Genomic DNA, 12,924 nt, shown 5'->3' with positions numbered 1-12,924 from the left:
AAATATCTCCCGCATCCGCACATTCCTCAGCAAAGACTATGCAAAAACACTAGTGCGTACCCTCATCATCTCCCGCCTCGACTACTGCAACCTCCTGCACTGTGACCTCCCTTCTAACACTCTCGCGCCCCTGGAATCTATCCTAAACTCTGCTGCCCGACTAATCCACCTGTTCCCCCGCTATTCCCCTGTCTCTCCCCTCTGTCAATCCCTTCACTGGCTCCCCATTGCCCAGAGACTTAAGTTCAATCAAGACCCTAACCTTGGCATACAAAGCCATCCACAACCTGTCTCCCTCATACATCTGTGATCTAGTCTGCCGGTACTTACCTACACGCAACCTCCGATCTTCACAAGAGCTCCTTCTCTACTCCCCTCTTATCTCCTCTTCCCACAATCGCATACAAGATTTCTCCCGTGCATCCCTCTTCTCTGGAACTCTCTACCCCAACATATCAGGGTCTTGCCTAACGTGGAAACCTTAAAAAGGAACCTGAAGACCTACCTCTTCCGCCAAGCCTACAACCTGCAGTAATCACCGCTCCACCATACCACTGCATGACCAGCTCTACCCTCACCTACTGTATCCTCACCCATCCCTTGTTGGTTGGTAGGGTCCTCTCTCCTCCTGTACCAGTCGCTGACTCGTTTTGTTAAGATTATTGTAAGTGTTTTTGCTATGTATACCCCCTTTTTCACATGTAAAGCACCATAGAATAAATGGCGCTATGATTATAAATAAAAATAATAATCCCCTCCAATGTTTCCATACATCACTAGAGCTCCAACATGGCCATTCTGGTCATAAGTGCTGAACCTCCTTGTTTAGGGGAAGAATATCAGCCTTTTTCACTGACATTGGACGTCTGTGGTTTCCGTTGTTAGAACGTGGACACTCATATTTAGGAGTAGATAATCCAGGGCTGCTGGGTTCTCCTTAGGAAAAGCTCAGGTCAGTCTTATATTCTGCAATATTTTTGATAAACTCACAGAAGTAGAAAAACAGATGAAAGGAGACTTGATTTTCTCTTTTGTATCTTGACCAAAGAGTGTCTGCCTTGGTCAGCTGGAGCTCTAACAGCAAGTCACTGAGCTCTTGGAATTTTGAACTGTCCTTACTGGATATTTTAGGAAAATCCTGATATCGCTTGAACAGTGCATTTTCTATGGCTTCAGGACTACCATAGCTTTGTTCTAGACTCCTCTTTGCAACCATGAGACCGGCCACTAGATTACTGATGTGCAGGGCTGGCTCCAGGTTTTTCTGGGCACCGGGTGAAAGAGTCTCAGTGGGCCCCTTTAACATATACCACAATTCATGATGCACAGATACAGCAGAGAAATATAGGTATAGTACAATGCAGAGATTTCACTTCTTACATTACATGAGCGATATCTATTGTAAATTCCACAATAGCTCAGAAACCGGTGAATCGCTCTACACAGTATACTGGCCCCCATAAAATGCTCCATACAGAATACTGGCCCCCATAAAACGCTCTGTACAGGATACTGGTCCCCTTATAACGCTCCATACAGGATTCTGGCCCCCATATAATGCTCCATACTGGCTGTTCCCCCCACATAATTCCCTATGCAGGCTGTTCCCCCCTTATAATGCCCCATGCAGGATGTCACCCACCATATAATGCCCTATGCAGGATGTCACTCCCCCCCCCCATATAATGCTCCATGCAGGATGTCCCTTTCCCCCCATATAATGCCCCATGCAGGATGTCCCTTTCCCCCCATATAATGCCCCATGCAGGATGTCACCCCCCCATATAATGCCCCATGCAGGATGTCACCCCCCCCCTATATAATGCCCCATGCCTCCATACATTAAAAAAAAAAAAAATCAAATACTCACCTCACTCCTTCTCATCTGCTCAGGTCCGGACTACAGCGTCGCCCCGCTCTGCGCTGCCTGTAATGGCTCAGGGGATGGCGCTGTTGAAAGACGTCACCGCGCCCTCTGACCTGAGACGTCACAAACAGGGAGCGTGCAGGAGGAAGACAGCGGATCTGCGGAGGCATGGGGAGAGGTAAGTATCCGGCTGCAAGGGGCCCTGAGCAAGCGGGGGAGAAGGGCGGGCACTGGCACCACTCTCCTCCGCCCATAGCCCGGCGGGGTGCCCGAATGCGAGTGGGCCCTCCGCCTGCTCAGGGTCTCAGCACTTGCCCGGGTGCTGACGCCGGCCCTGCTGATGTGGACAGATCTGAGTCTCTTGACCCCCTCTGTGGATTGTGGCCCGAGCCACCTGATTAGCAGATCCAGCAGCAGTGATGCCAAGTTCACTAATTAAGGTTCTAAAGGCACATTTCCAACCTCTATAGTTCTCAGCGGCTGATCATGACACCTTGTGAGACAGGTCTTGGTAAGTTCACATCGACCTATGTATCTTGCAAAGTCAGACATGTCAGTTTTCTCTGATTTTGGAAAGATAGTTGCTGGCTGAACAGAGCTATTCATTCTGACAGAGATGCAGGAAAATATGGTGCGGCATAGGCGTTTAGTCAAGTAACTGGTTTAATGTGCATAGTTTCTGCCACATATGGAACTGAAACTATGTGATTGTCAGAAGTATGGTGACTTGCCAGCATATTGGCTTGCATCTACAGCTGTGCTCAGAAGTTTACATACCCCGGCTGAATTTTTCCTTTCTTGGCCTTGTTTCAGAGAATATGAATGATAACAAAAAAACGTTTTCTCCACTCATGGTTATTGGTTGGGTGAAGCCATTTATTGTCAAACTACTGTGTTTTCTCTTTTTAAATCTTAATGACAACCAAAAACATCCAAATGACCCTGATCAAAAGTTCACCTACCCCAGTTCTTAATACCGTGTATTGCCCCCTCTAACATCAATGACAGCTTGAAGTCTTTTGTGGTACTTGTGGATAAGGTTCTTTAATTTCTCAGATGGTAAAGCTGCCCATTCTTCTTGGAAAAAAGCCTCCAGTTCCTGTAAATTCCTGGGCTGTCCAGCATGAACTGTGTGCTTGAGATCTCCCCAGAGTGGCGCAATGATATAGAGGTCAGGAGACTGAGATGGCCACTCCAGAACCTTCACTTTGTTCTGCTGTAGCCAAGACAGGTCGACTTGGCCTTGTGTTTTGGATCGTTGTCATGTTGTAACGTCCAAGTACGTCCCATGCGCGTTTTTGTACAGCAATGAATGCGTTTTGAAGCTAATTAAAGATATTTAAAAAAAAAGAAATGTGGGACATCACTATAACCCTTAGATTACTGTCAGACCTGGGGTGAGTATATTGGTTAATTTAAATGATTAAAGCATGTGTCTGTTGTATTTCAAATAAAGTGTTTTACTCTTTACTTTACTTAGGTTTAGTAATGAGGTATCTGATTGACACCTCTTCAACACTAAACAAAGGGCTAGGTGTCAGCTAATCCCATAAACCTTATCTCATTAGCATTCCCATTCATGTAATTTCTGGGGAGCTGAAAGCTGCCATTTTTAGCCTAGGAAGGTGCCATTAGGCAAACATGTACCCTGTCTATTAATAACAGCTCACAGCTGTTTGCTTAGCCTTAACTGGCTAAATTACAGGGGGATCCCAGAAAAAAATTGATGTAGGGTCCCCCTATAAAATCTAATCAGCAAAGGCTGCCGGCTGATGTTAATAGCCAGGGAAGGGGCCATGGATACTAGTCCCCTCCGACTCTAATAATAGCAGCTCTCAGCGGCCCCAGAAGTGGCGCATCCATAAGATGCACCAAATCTGGCGCTTAGACCCCACTCTTCCCACTTGCCTTGGTGCGGTGGCAAGTGGGGTGTAACATACCTGGCGGCGTCCTTGCATAGTGGTCCATCTCCCACTGTGCAAGAGTGCGCACTTGATCTCCAGTCCAGTCTGCTAGCCTGGCTTCCTTCCATGCTGTCTGGTTGCCTCTGTTTCTGCAGCTTAAGGGCGGCGCCCGATCACTTCCTGTTTCTTGTACCTGCTGCAGACACACCCCTGATGCGTCCTCAGCCTATTGCTGTCTGTCACCTGGTATTTAACCCAGCTCCTCTCAAGAAACCCTGCCTGAGCATTGTGTTTCATTCAGTGTGCTCTTTCACTCTGAATGTGCCAGGTCACTTTCTGTGTTTGCTTGCCTGCCTTTCCTGGAGGCTGTATTTCCAGGCCTGTCTGAACACGCTCCTAGCCTGTTCCTCCCGCCTTCTAGGGGCTGCATACCTAGACACGCTCCTGTATCTTGCTACTGTGTCTGTTCTTGTCTGAATACTCTTCTAGCCTGTTTCCTGTTTTTCTCTATGTCCGTACCTTTCCTTTTTCTGCAGAGTCTGAACTCGTACCTAACTCCTGTTCGTTGTCACTGTACTTCCGTTTGTGAGTTTGTGGTCCACTCGCTACTTCACTGCAAGTACCCTGTGGGTATCTGGTTCTGCCTTTCCCTTCCAGTCTGTTCCGTGTGAACAGAGCCCTGTTCGCTCTGCTCAGCCTTGCTCAGCCCTGTCCACCGCGTCTGCGGTTTCGCTTTGCTCAGCCCTGTCCACCGCGTCTGCGGTTCTGCTCTGCTCAGCCCTGTCCACCGCGTCTGCGGTTTCGCTTTGCTCAGCCCTGTCCACCGCGTCTGCGGTTTCGCTCTGCTCAGCCCTGTCCACCGCGTCTGCGGTTTCGCTCTGCTCAGCCCTGTCCACCGCGTCTGCGGTTTCGCTCTGCTCAGCCCTGTCCACCGCGTCTGCGGTTTCGCTTTGCTCAGCCCTGTCCACCGCGTCTGCGGTTTCGCTTTGCTCAGCCCTGTCCACCGCGTCTGCGGTTTCGCTTTGCTCAGCCCTGTCCACCGCGTCTGCGGTTTCGCTTTGCTCAGCCCTGTCCACCGCGTCTGCGGTTTCACTTTGCTCAGCCTTGTCTACCGCGTCTGCGGTTTTGCTTTGCTCTGCCTTGTCTACCGCACCTGCAGTTCTGCTCTGCTCAGCCTTGTCTACCGCACCTGCGGTTTCGCTTTACTCTGTTTGTTGACCGCATCTGCGGCTTTGAATTTTGCCTCCCAGTCTGTACTGGACCCTACCCAGCTTGCCTGTTCCTGTATTCCCCGGTGTGGGTCAACAGCCGTGTCCGGAGTCTGACCTGGAGTAGACCCTGGTCCCTCTGCTCGGTTCCTCCCTGGTGCACTGGCGTCGTATGCCGTCGTGCGACCTTGGTCGGATCGGGCAGATACTTAGTTACGCCTCTCCAGGCACTCTCCGGTTCATGGAACAGTGGAACCACTAAACACACACACGCCAGTCAGTCCGGGCGTGTGCATTACATGGGGTAACAGGGTTGGGGTTCATGTCAGCCTTGTATTGGCAGCTGACATGAAGCCCAGGTTAGGCTACTATAGAAGTGACCCGGATCGTCGTGGGACACTGTGGATTGTGTCATGACTGCAGACAGGGGAGGGATATTTTTTATTTTTGGTTTCTTACAGGAGGCGAGGGCTTTGGGGATTAGGCGTTAGGTGAGTATACGGTATTTTTTATGTTAAAATAGATTATTAAAACCGTGTGGAATTTAATTTAAATAAAAGACTTTATTCTGGCCGTGTCTTTATTTCAAAAACCCGACTATGGGGGTTAGTAATGGGGGGCATCTTATAGACTCCTATAAGATGCCCCCATCCAATATGGAGGTGCCTGTACAAGGTTGTTGTTTGTGTGCTAACACTCTCCTCAGCCCTCAGGTTCCAGTGCCCGCCAGTCTATCAGCCGTGCTCGCCTGCCTGTCTATCAGCCGTGCCCGCCAGCCTATCAGCCGTGCCCGCCTGCCTATCTATCAGCTGTGCCCGCCGGCTTGCCTACCCGGATCACCTGTTTAGCTACCTACTGTGCCCGCCTGCCTACCCGAATCACTTGTCTGGCTACCTGCCGTGCCCGCCTGCTTGCCTACCCGGATCACCCGTCAGGCTACCTGCCATGCTCATCCGCTGCGCCTGTCAGCTTCAGCCATCTGACCCGTGGGAGTCGCCTGCTCTCACACGAGGTCGGTCCCAGAGTGGTACCTGGTCCACCTGCCCGGTCCCTCCCTGGTTCACGGAGTCGACTAAGCCGCCGTGTGGCCAGGGTCGGTCCGAGTTGGCACTTAGTTATGCCCCTCTGGTCCTTCCTTGCATCTCAGCACAGAGGATCCACCACCCGGACCCGTAACAGATTGCACAGGCCATGGAACCCGGTGGCTCCCAGGTTCCTTCGCTCTCAGATTTCGAGAGTCTGGTTATGCCCTTTAATTTGACCAATGCACCTGCGGTATTCCAGCATTTCATAAACAATATTTTTCATCATTTGGCGGGGAGGTTTGTGGTGGTCTATCTGGATGATATTTTGGTTTATTCACCTGATTTTGAGACCCATCGGGAGCAAGTTAAGCAGGTGCACCAGATATTAAGGCATAACAAACTTTATGCCAAACTAGAAAAATTTTGCTGTTCAGGAGGTGCAGTTTTTGGGGTACTTGTTGTCATCTGCGGGTTTTCGGATGGATCTGGCAAAGATCCATGCAGTCCTTGACTGGGAAAGTCCCGAGAACCTGAAGGCCCTACAACGTTTTCTGGGCTTTACTAATTTTTACAGGAAATTCATCCAGAATTACTCGGTGGTAGTGAAACCCCTTACTGACATGACTAAGAAGGAGTCTGATTTTTCCAACTGGACGGAGGCTTCCCTCCAGGCTTTTTCTTCCCTAAAGAATCATTTGCCACTGCACCTATTCTCAGTCAACCCGATGTTTCTCAACCCTTTATTGTGGAGGTCGATGCTTCGGATGTCGGGGTTGGGGCTGTGTTGTCTCAGGGTTCGTCCCCTGATAAATGGCGTGCATGCGCCTTCTTTTCTAAAAAATTGTCTTCGGCTGTGAGAAATTATGACGTGGGTAATAGCGAATTTTTGGCGATCAAATTGGCGTTTGAGGAATGGCGACACTGATTGGAGGGGGCTGTCCATTCTATTACTGTTATTGCTGACCATAAGAACCTGTCATATCTCCAGTCAGCTAAACGTCTCAAACGTCTCTAGCCAGATGGTCCCTGTTTTTTACTAGGTTCAATTTTGTTGTCACTTTTCGTCCACGGGTCAAAAACGTCAAGGCTGATGCTTTGTCCCGGAGCTTCCCTGGTGGTGGTGACCTTGAAAACCCTGCCCCGATATTACAGAAAGGGGTAGTTATTTCGGCTCTTTTTCCTGAACTGGAGGGTGAGGTGCTGGAGGCTCAGGGGGACGCCCCTGCCTCCTGCCCTTCAGGAAAGTTATTTGTACCACCTGATCTGCACCGTAAAGTAATCAAAGAACATCATAACTCTGTGCTTGATGGCCATCCAGGTGGTAAGGCAACCGCGGACTTCCTGTCTCATCGTTTTTGGTGGCCGGGGTAGCATCGGGATGTAATTTAACATGTAGATGTTTGTAGTATTTGCGCGCGTTCTAAGGTTTGACAAAACCGTTAGTCTGGTACTCTTCTTCCGCTACCTATCCCTAGCAGACCATGGACACACTTGTCCATGGATTTTATTACTGACCTACCGGTTTCTGCAGGCAAAACGGTGGTTTTGGTAGTAGTAGATAGGTTCAGTAAAATGGTTCACTTTGTTGCTTTACCTGCACTTCTCAAAGCTAAGACACTTGCTCAGGTGTTCATAAATGAGATTGTGAAGCTTCACCGGGTTCCCTCCAATGTGGTGTCGGATCAGGGGACCCAGTTGGTTTCCAAGTTCTGGAAGGCATTCCGTTCTCGACTGGGGGTGCAGCTGTCCTTTTCCTCTGCCTTCCACCCTCAGTCAAATGGTCAGACTGAGCGGGTCAATCAGAACTTTGAGATATACTATTACGGGTCCGGGCGGTGGAACCTCTGTGCTTCGGTGCAAGGAGGGACCAGAGGGGCGTGACTAAGTGCCTACTCGGCCTGACCCAGGTCACATGGCGGCTTCGACTCCGTGAACCAGGGAGGGACCAGGCAGGTGAACCAGGTGCCACTCTGGGACCGACCTTGTGTGAGAGCAGGTGACTCCCACAGGTCAGATGACAGGAACTAGAAAAAGCCTTGGCACTCAAATATTCAAAGCGGTGAAATTTTTATTTGCAGTCCATAAGCATAAAAAACGTTAACGTTTCGGTCATAGTGACCTTCATCAGTTAACTGCAAAAATGTAGAACAATGTAAATACATTGGCATAACAGTGTTATAATTATACAATTGTCAATATCAGTGTTAAATAGAATCCCTGAACCGGGATAACAAAGTGGGAGGGAAGACAAAACAAGGATAAAACAAATGGAATAAATGAGTGGGGGAGGGGGAAGGGCCTGAGAGGAAGGGCGGATGGCTATCCATAAGTAACTAGAAGTAAGGCATGGGGACCTACCTATTTCAGTGTTTTGTAGGGTTTGGAAAATTATTCCTTATGGGAACAAATATGTTGAGGACCACCTGGGGATAAAAGAGTAGTGGAAGCTAAGGTGAGCATATATTGTGGTACCTCTAGTGTGGAAAAGAAGAAATGCTCGCTAATTACCTTAGAGTGAGGGACTTGGCAGGCTCCACAACGCGGTATCCACCGCTTGTTGTTGTGGCCTGTTGTGAGGAGGGGTCCTTTAAATAGGGGGCAACTATCACCTATGTGACCGCTGTAAGCGGAGACAGGAAGCGAGGAACCGGAAGTTGGATGACGTCACCGGAAGTGACATTCATCGGTGACGCTTGCGTTCCAAGGCTGTAGTATCTGCGTTTCAGCGCACAGGAAGGGGTAATCTGCGCTATGAGGATGCAGTCTAGACGCGAAGAGGGAGGAGAGGAGGCAGAGGAGAGGACCAGGGAGAGGAACATCTGTAAATACAAATAATAAAGATCAGCATTGTTACATCACATACATGGCAGTGCAGTACCCGGAACCTGTGTATGGTTCCAGAACATGGTAACATCGTGGCATATACGATGTATATAGTACCAACATGGACAGAGTGCATGGATCGAGTCTTCAACACATTACCACTTAAAAGTGTCACACCAAACAGTATACATAGTTTACCTATATATAAATGTATGTGTATATACCCTACTATGAGTCCACTTATGACCCTTAATGTATGGTTTCGGGGCTATTGTGGGAGGTACAGGAAGCCCCTGTACTCCAGATCCCACAATAATGGCTAGGTGAAGGAGAGAAGGTCGTATTCCCTGTTGAGTCCTTTGGGGGAAAGTGACTCCAGTTTGTGGATCCAATGTGCCTCCCTCTGTTTAAGGAGGCGGATACGATCACCTCCACGCCGTGGCAGTTGAACCTGTTCCAGAACCTGAAACCTCAGTTGGGAGATATTATGTCCGTTGTTTATAAAGTGGTAGGGAATGGGTAATAGTAGATTTTTACAGCGTATCGTAGACTTGTGCTTTGAGATTCTGTCCCTAATAGGTTGTGTGGTTTCTCCTACGTATACCATGCCGCACGGACATTTGATCAAGTATACCACGTAGGCGCTTTCACAAGTGTAGTAGCCCTTAATACCGTATTGCTTGCCCGTATGAGGATGATAAACTGTACTACCTTTTAGGACGTTGCTGCATTGTCTACACTGGAGGCATGGGAAAGTTCCCATTCTGGGATTCTGGAGGAATCTTTGGTTAGGTCCCAGTTTAGTGCTGCCAATGTCTGCTCGTACTAGGGAGTCTCTGAGATTGCGGGCACGCTTAAAGCAGGGCATAAAAGGTTTCTGGAAGCTGGTGATGGATGGATATGCAGTGCCTAAGGTGTTCCAGTGCTTGCGGATTATTTTATGAAGAGTATAGGCAAAGGGGTGATATGTGTGGATGAATGGAATCCGCTCAGAATTGTCGGAGCGAGGTCCATAAGGACCCGCTTGCTGGGACTGTAAGGTGGATGGAGGGTAACCCCTTGCTATGAACTTGGAGCCCATCTCCTGTAATCTTTGTTGTCGAATGTCAGGATCTGATACTATCCTTTCCACCCTCTTGAACTGTGATCGAGGAATGGATTTTTTGATGTGTACTGGGTGGTTACTAGAGTAATGTAGTAGTCCGTTACGATCAGTAGGTTTTGAGAACAGATCTGTAGTGAGTAAGCCATTTTCGTCCTTGATGACCACAGTGTCCAGAAAACTGACTCTCTGATGGTCATGAGTAATGGTAAAACCCAAGTCTGGCCATGCTGAATTGAGGTGATTGTAAAAGGTGTCAAGTGTTTCTAGGGGACCATCCCAGATGCAAAAGATATCATCTATGAATCTTTTCCAGAGCAAAGAGTGCGTCTGGAAGAGTGGGTGGGTGTATACTATAAGGTTCTCAAAGGCTGCCATGAAGCAATTGGCATACGGAGGCGCTACGTTTGAGCCCATTGCGGTGCCTTTGATCTGCAGATAGTATTTGTCCTGGAACAAAAAGTAGTTTTTGGTGAGTACTATGGTAAGTAGATCAATCGTTAGTTCAATGACCTGAGGGTCAATGTCTGATTCAATTAGGAGGGCCTTCACTGCGTGGATGCCCTGGTCATGTGGTATTGAAGTGTACAGGCTCTTCACATCAAAGGATACTAATAGAGAAGTGGTGGGGACCTGTCTTAAGTCAGATAGTGTCTTGAGGAATGCACCTGTGTCCAAGAGAAAAGATGGGCTTCTCTGTATCAATGGTGTAATTATTTTTTCAAGAAATCTAGATAGCGGAGAAAAGATAGAGTCGGTCGAAGCCACTATCGGTCGCCCAGGGGGATTTGTCAAGTTTTTATGTATTTTCGGTAATACATAGAATACCGGAATGATAGGATGCGCTTTATTGAGAAATTCCCCTGTCTTGGTGTCAATGGTTCCTGCTTCAATATGTCGACTGACCGTAGTCTTGATAAGATTACTCAACTGACTGGTGGGGTCCTGTGAGAGTTGAAGATAGGTGGTAGTGTCGCTAAGCTGGCGATCTACCTCTTGAATGTATTGGTCCTTATCCATAATCACTATGGCGCCCCCTTTATCTGCCAGTTTTATGACTTGATACTTTATACTTGATCAAATGCCCGTGCGGCATGGTATACGTAGGAGAAACCACACAACCTATTAGGGACAGAATCTCAAAGCACAAGTCTACGATACGCTGTAAAAATCTACTATTACCCATTCCCTTCCACTTTATAAACAACGGACATAATATCTCCCAACTGAGGTTTCAGGTTCTGGAACAGGTTCAACAGCCACGGCGTGGAGGTGATCGTATCCGCCTCCTTAAACAGAGGGAGGCACATTGGATCCACAAACTGGAGTCACTTTCCCCCAAAGGACTCTGTAACGAGTCTGGGAGGTGGAACCTCTGAGCTATTATACAAAGGCGCAGTCTTTGTAAGGAGGCAGGTGGCTCCCAGGGAAGGCGGGAAGGTAGACACGGCAGGTGACAAGAACAGTCTCAGGGTAGAAGGACAGAAAGGACACGGCAAGTGACGGGAACAGTCTCTTGACAGGCGGGAGGTCACGGCAAGTGACAGCAGAGACTCCAGGTAGGCTAGCAGGCAGGTAGCAGGTGGGCGCTCCCAGGTGAGCGGGCAAGAGTCTCTGGACAGGCAGGTGGTCACAGCAAGTGATGGCTAAGCCTCCAGGTAGGCTAGCAGGCGGGTAGCAGGTGAGCGCTCCCAGGTGAGCGGGCAAGAGTCTCTGGACAGGCAGGTGGTCACAGCAAGTGACGGCAGAGCCTCCAGGTAGGCTAGCAGGTGGGCGCTCCCAGGTGAGCGGGCAAGAGTCTCTGGACAGGCAGGTGGTCACAGCAAGTGACGGCAGAGCCTCCAGGTAGGCTAGCAGGCAGGTAGCAGGTGGGCGCTCCCAGGTGAGCGGGCAAGAGTCTCTGGACAGGCAGGTGGTCACAGCCAGTGACGGCAGAGCCTCCAGGTAGGCTAGCAGGCAAGTAGCAGGTGGGCGCTCCCAGGTGAGCGGGCAAGAGTCTCTGGACAGGCAGGTGGTCACAGCCAGTGACGGCAGAGCCTCCAGGTAGGCTAGCAGGCAGGTAGCAGGTGGGCGCTCCCAGGTGAGCGGGCAGACTGATCCATAGACAGACTGGCAGGTGCTGGTAGGCAGACTGTCGGACCACAGGAATGCAAGCAGATAGACAGGTATCAGGCAGGTATCAAGCAGGAATCTGGCCGGTAACTGGCAGGTATCTGGAGACGGAACCTGAGGGCTGAAGCAGAGTTGATAGGCTTTGCAACAACATTGCTCGGGCACCTCCATTTTGGAGGAGGTGCCTTATATATGGTGAGGTCCTCCGGCCATTGGCCGGGGACTCCTTAGGACGGCGCACGCGGCCCCTTTAAGAGAGAGGGAGCGCGCGCGCGCCCTAAGCACAGTGACCGGGAAGCAGCGCTCGCTGCCAGCAGAGCAGGAGGAAGACGCCGGGCACAGAGCGGAGAGGTGAGGGGGGACGCCGACGCTACAGTACCCCCCCCTTTAGGTCCCCCCTTTTTTAGGCCAGAGACAAATTTATCAAGGATGAGAGGGGCATGGATGTTCTCTCCTCAGGACCAAACCCTTTCCAATCCACTAGAAAAAAGGTCTTTCCTCTTACCCTTTTGGTGGCTAGAATGTTCTCTACCTCAAACTCGTCTTCAGCGGAAACTGGAGCAGGAGGCGTACCTGTAGACCTGGAAAAAGAGTTAAGTACCACGGGTTTGAGTAGAGATACATGGAAGGAGTTAGGGATCCGCAAGTTGGCCGGGAGTTTCAATTTATAGGCCACCGGGTTGATTTGCTTGATAACTTCCAGTGGGCCGATGAACCGAGGCCCTAACTTGTAAGAAGGAATCTTGAGCCGGACATATTTGGACGAGAGCCAGACTTTATCTCCAGGACGGAATTGCGGTGGATCCAGACGTCTTTTGTCAGCCTGTTTTTTCATTCGCTCGGAAGACTGAAGAAGTGCGGATCTGGTACTCTCCCAAATGGA

This window comes from Phyllobates terribilis, unplaced genomic scaffold, assembly GCF_046119375.1.
Source record: "Phyllobates terribilis strain yellow unplaced genomic scaffold, ASM4611937v1 Scaffold_2__4_contigs__length_985480577, whole genome shotgun sequence".
Lineage (NCBI taxonomy): Eukaryota > Metazoa > Chordata > Amphibia > Anura > Dendrobatidae > Phyllobates > Phyllobates terribilis.
This window is presented reverse-complemented; position numbering follows the sequence as displayed.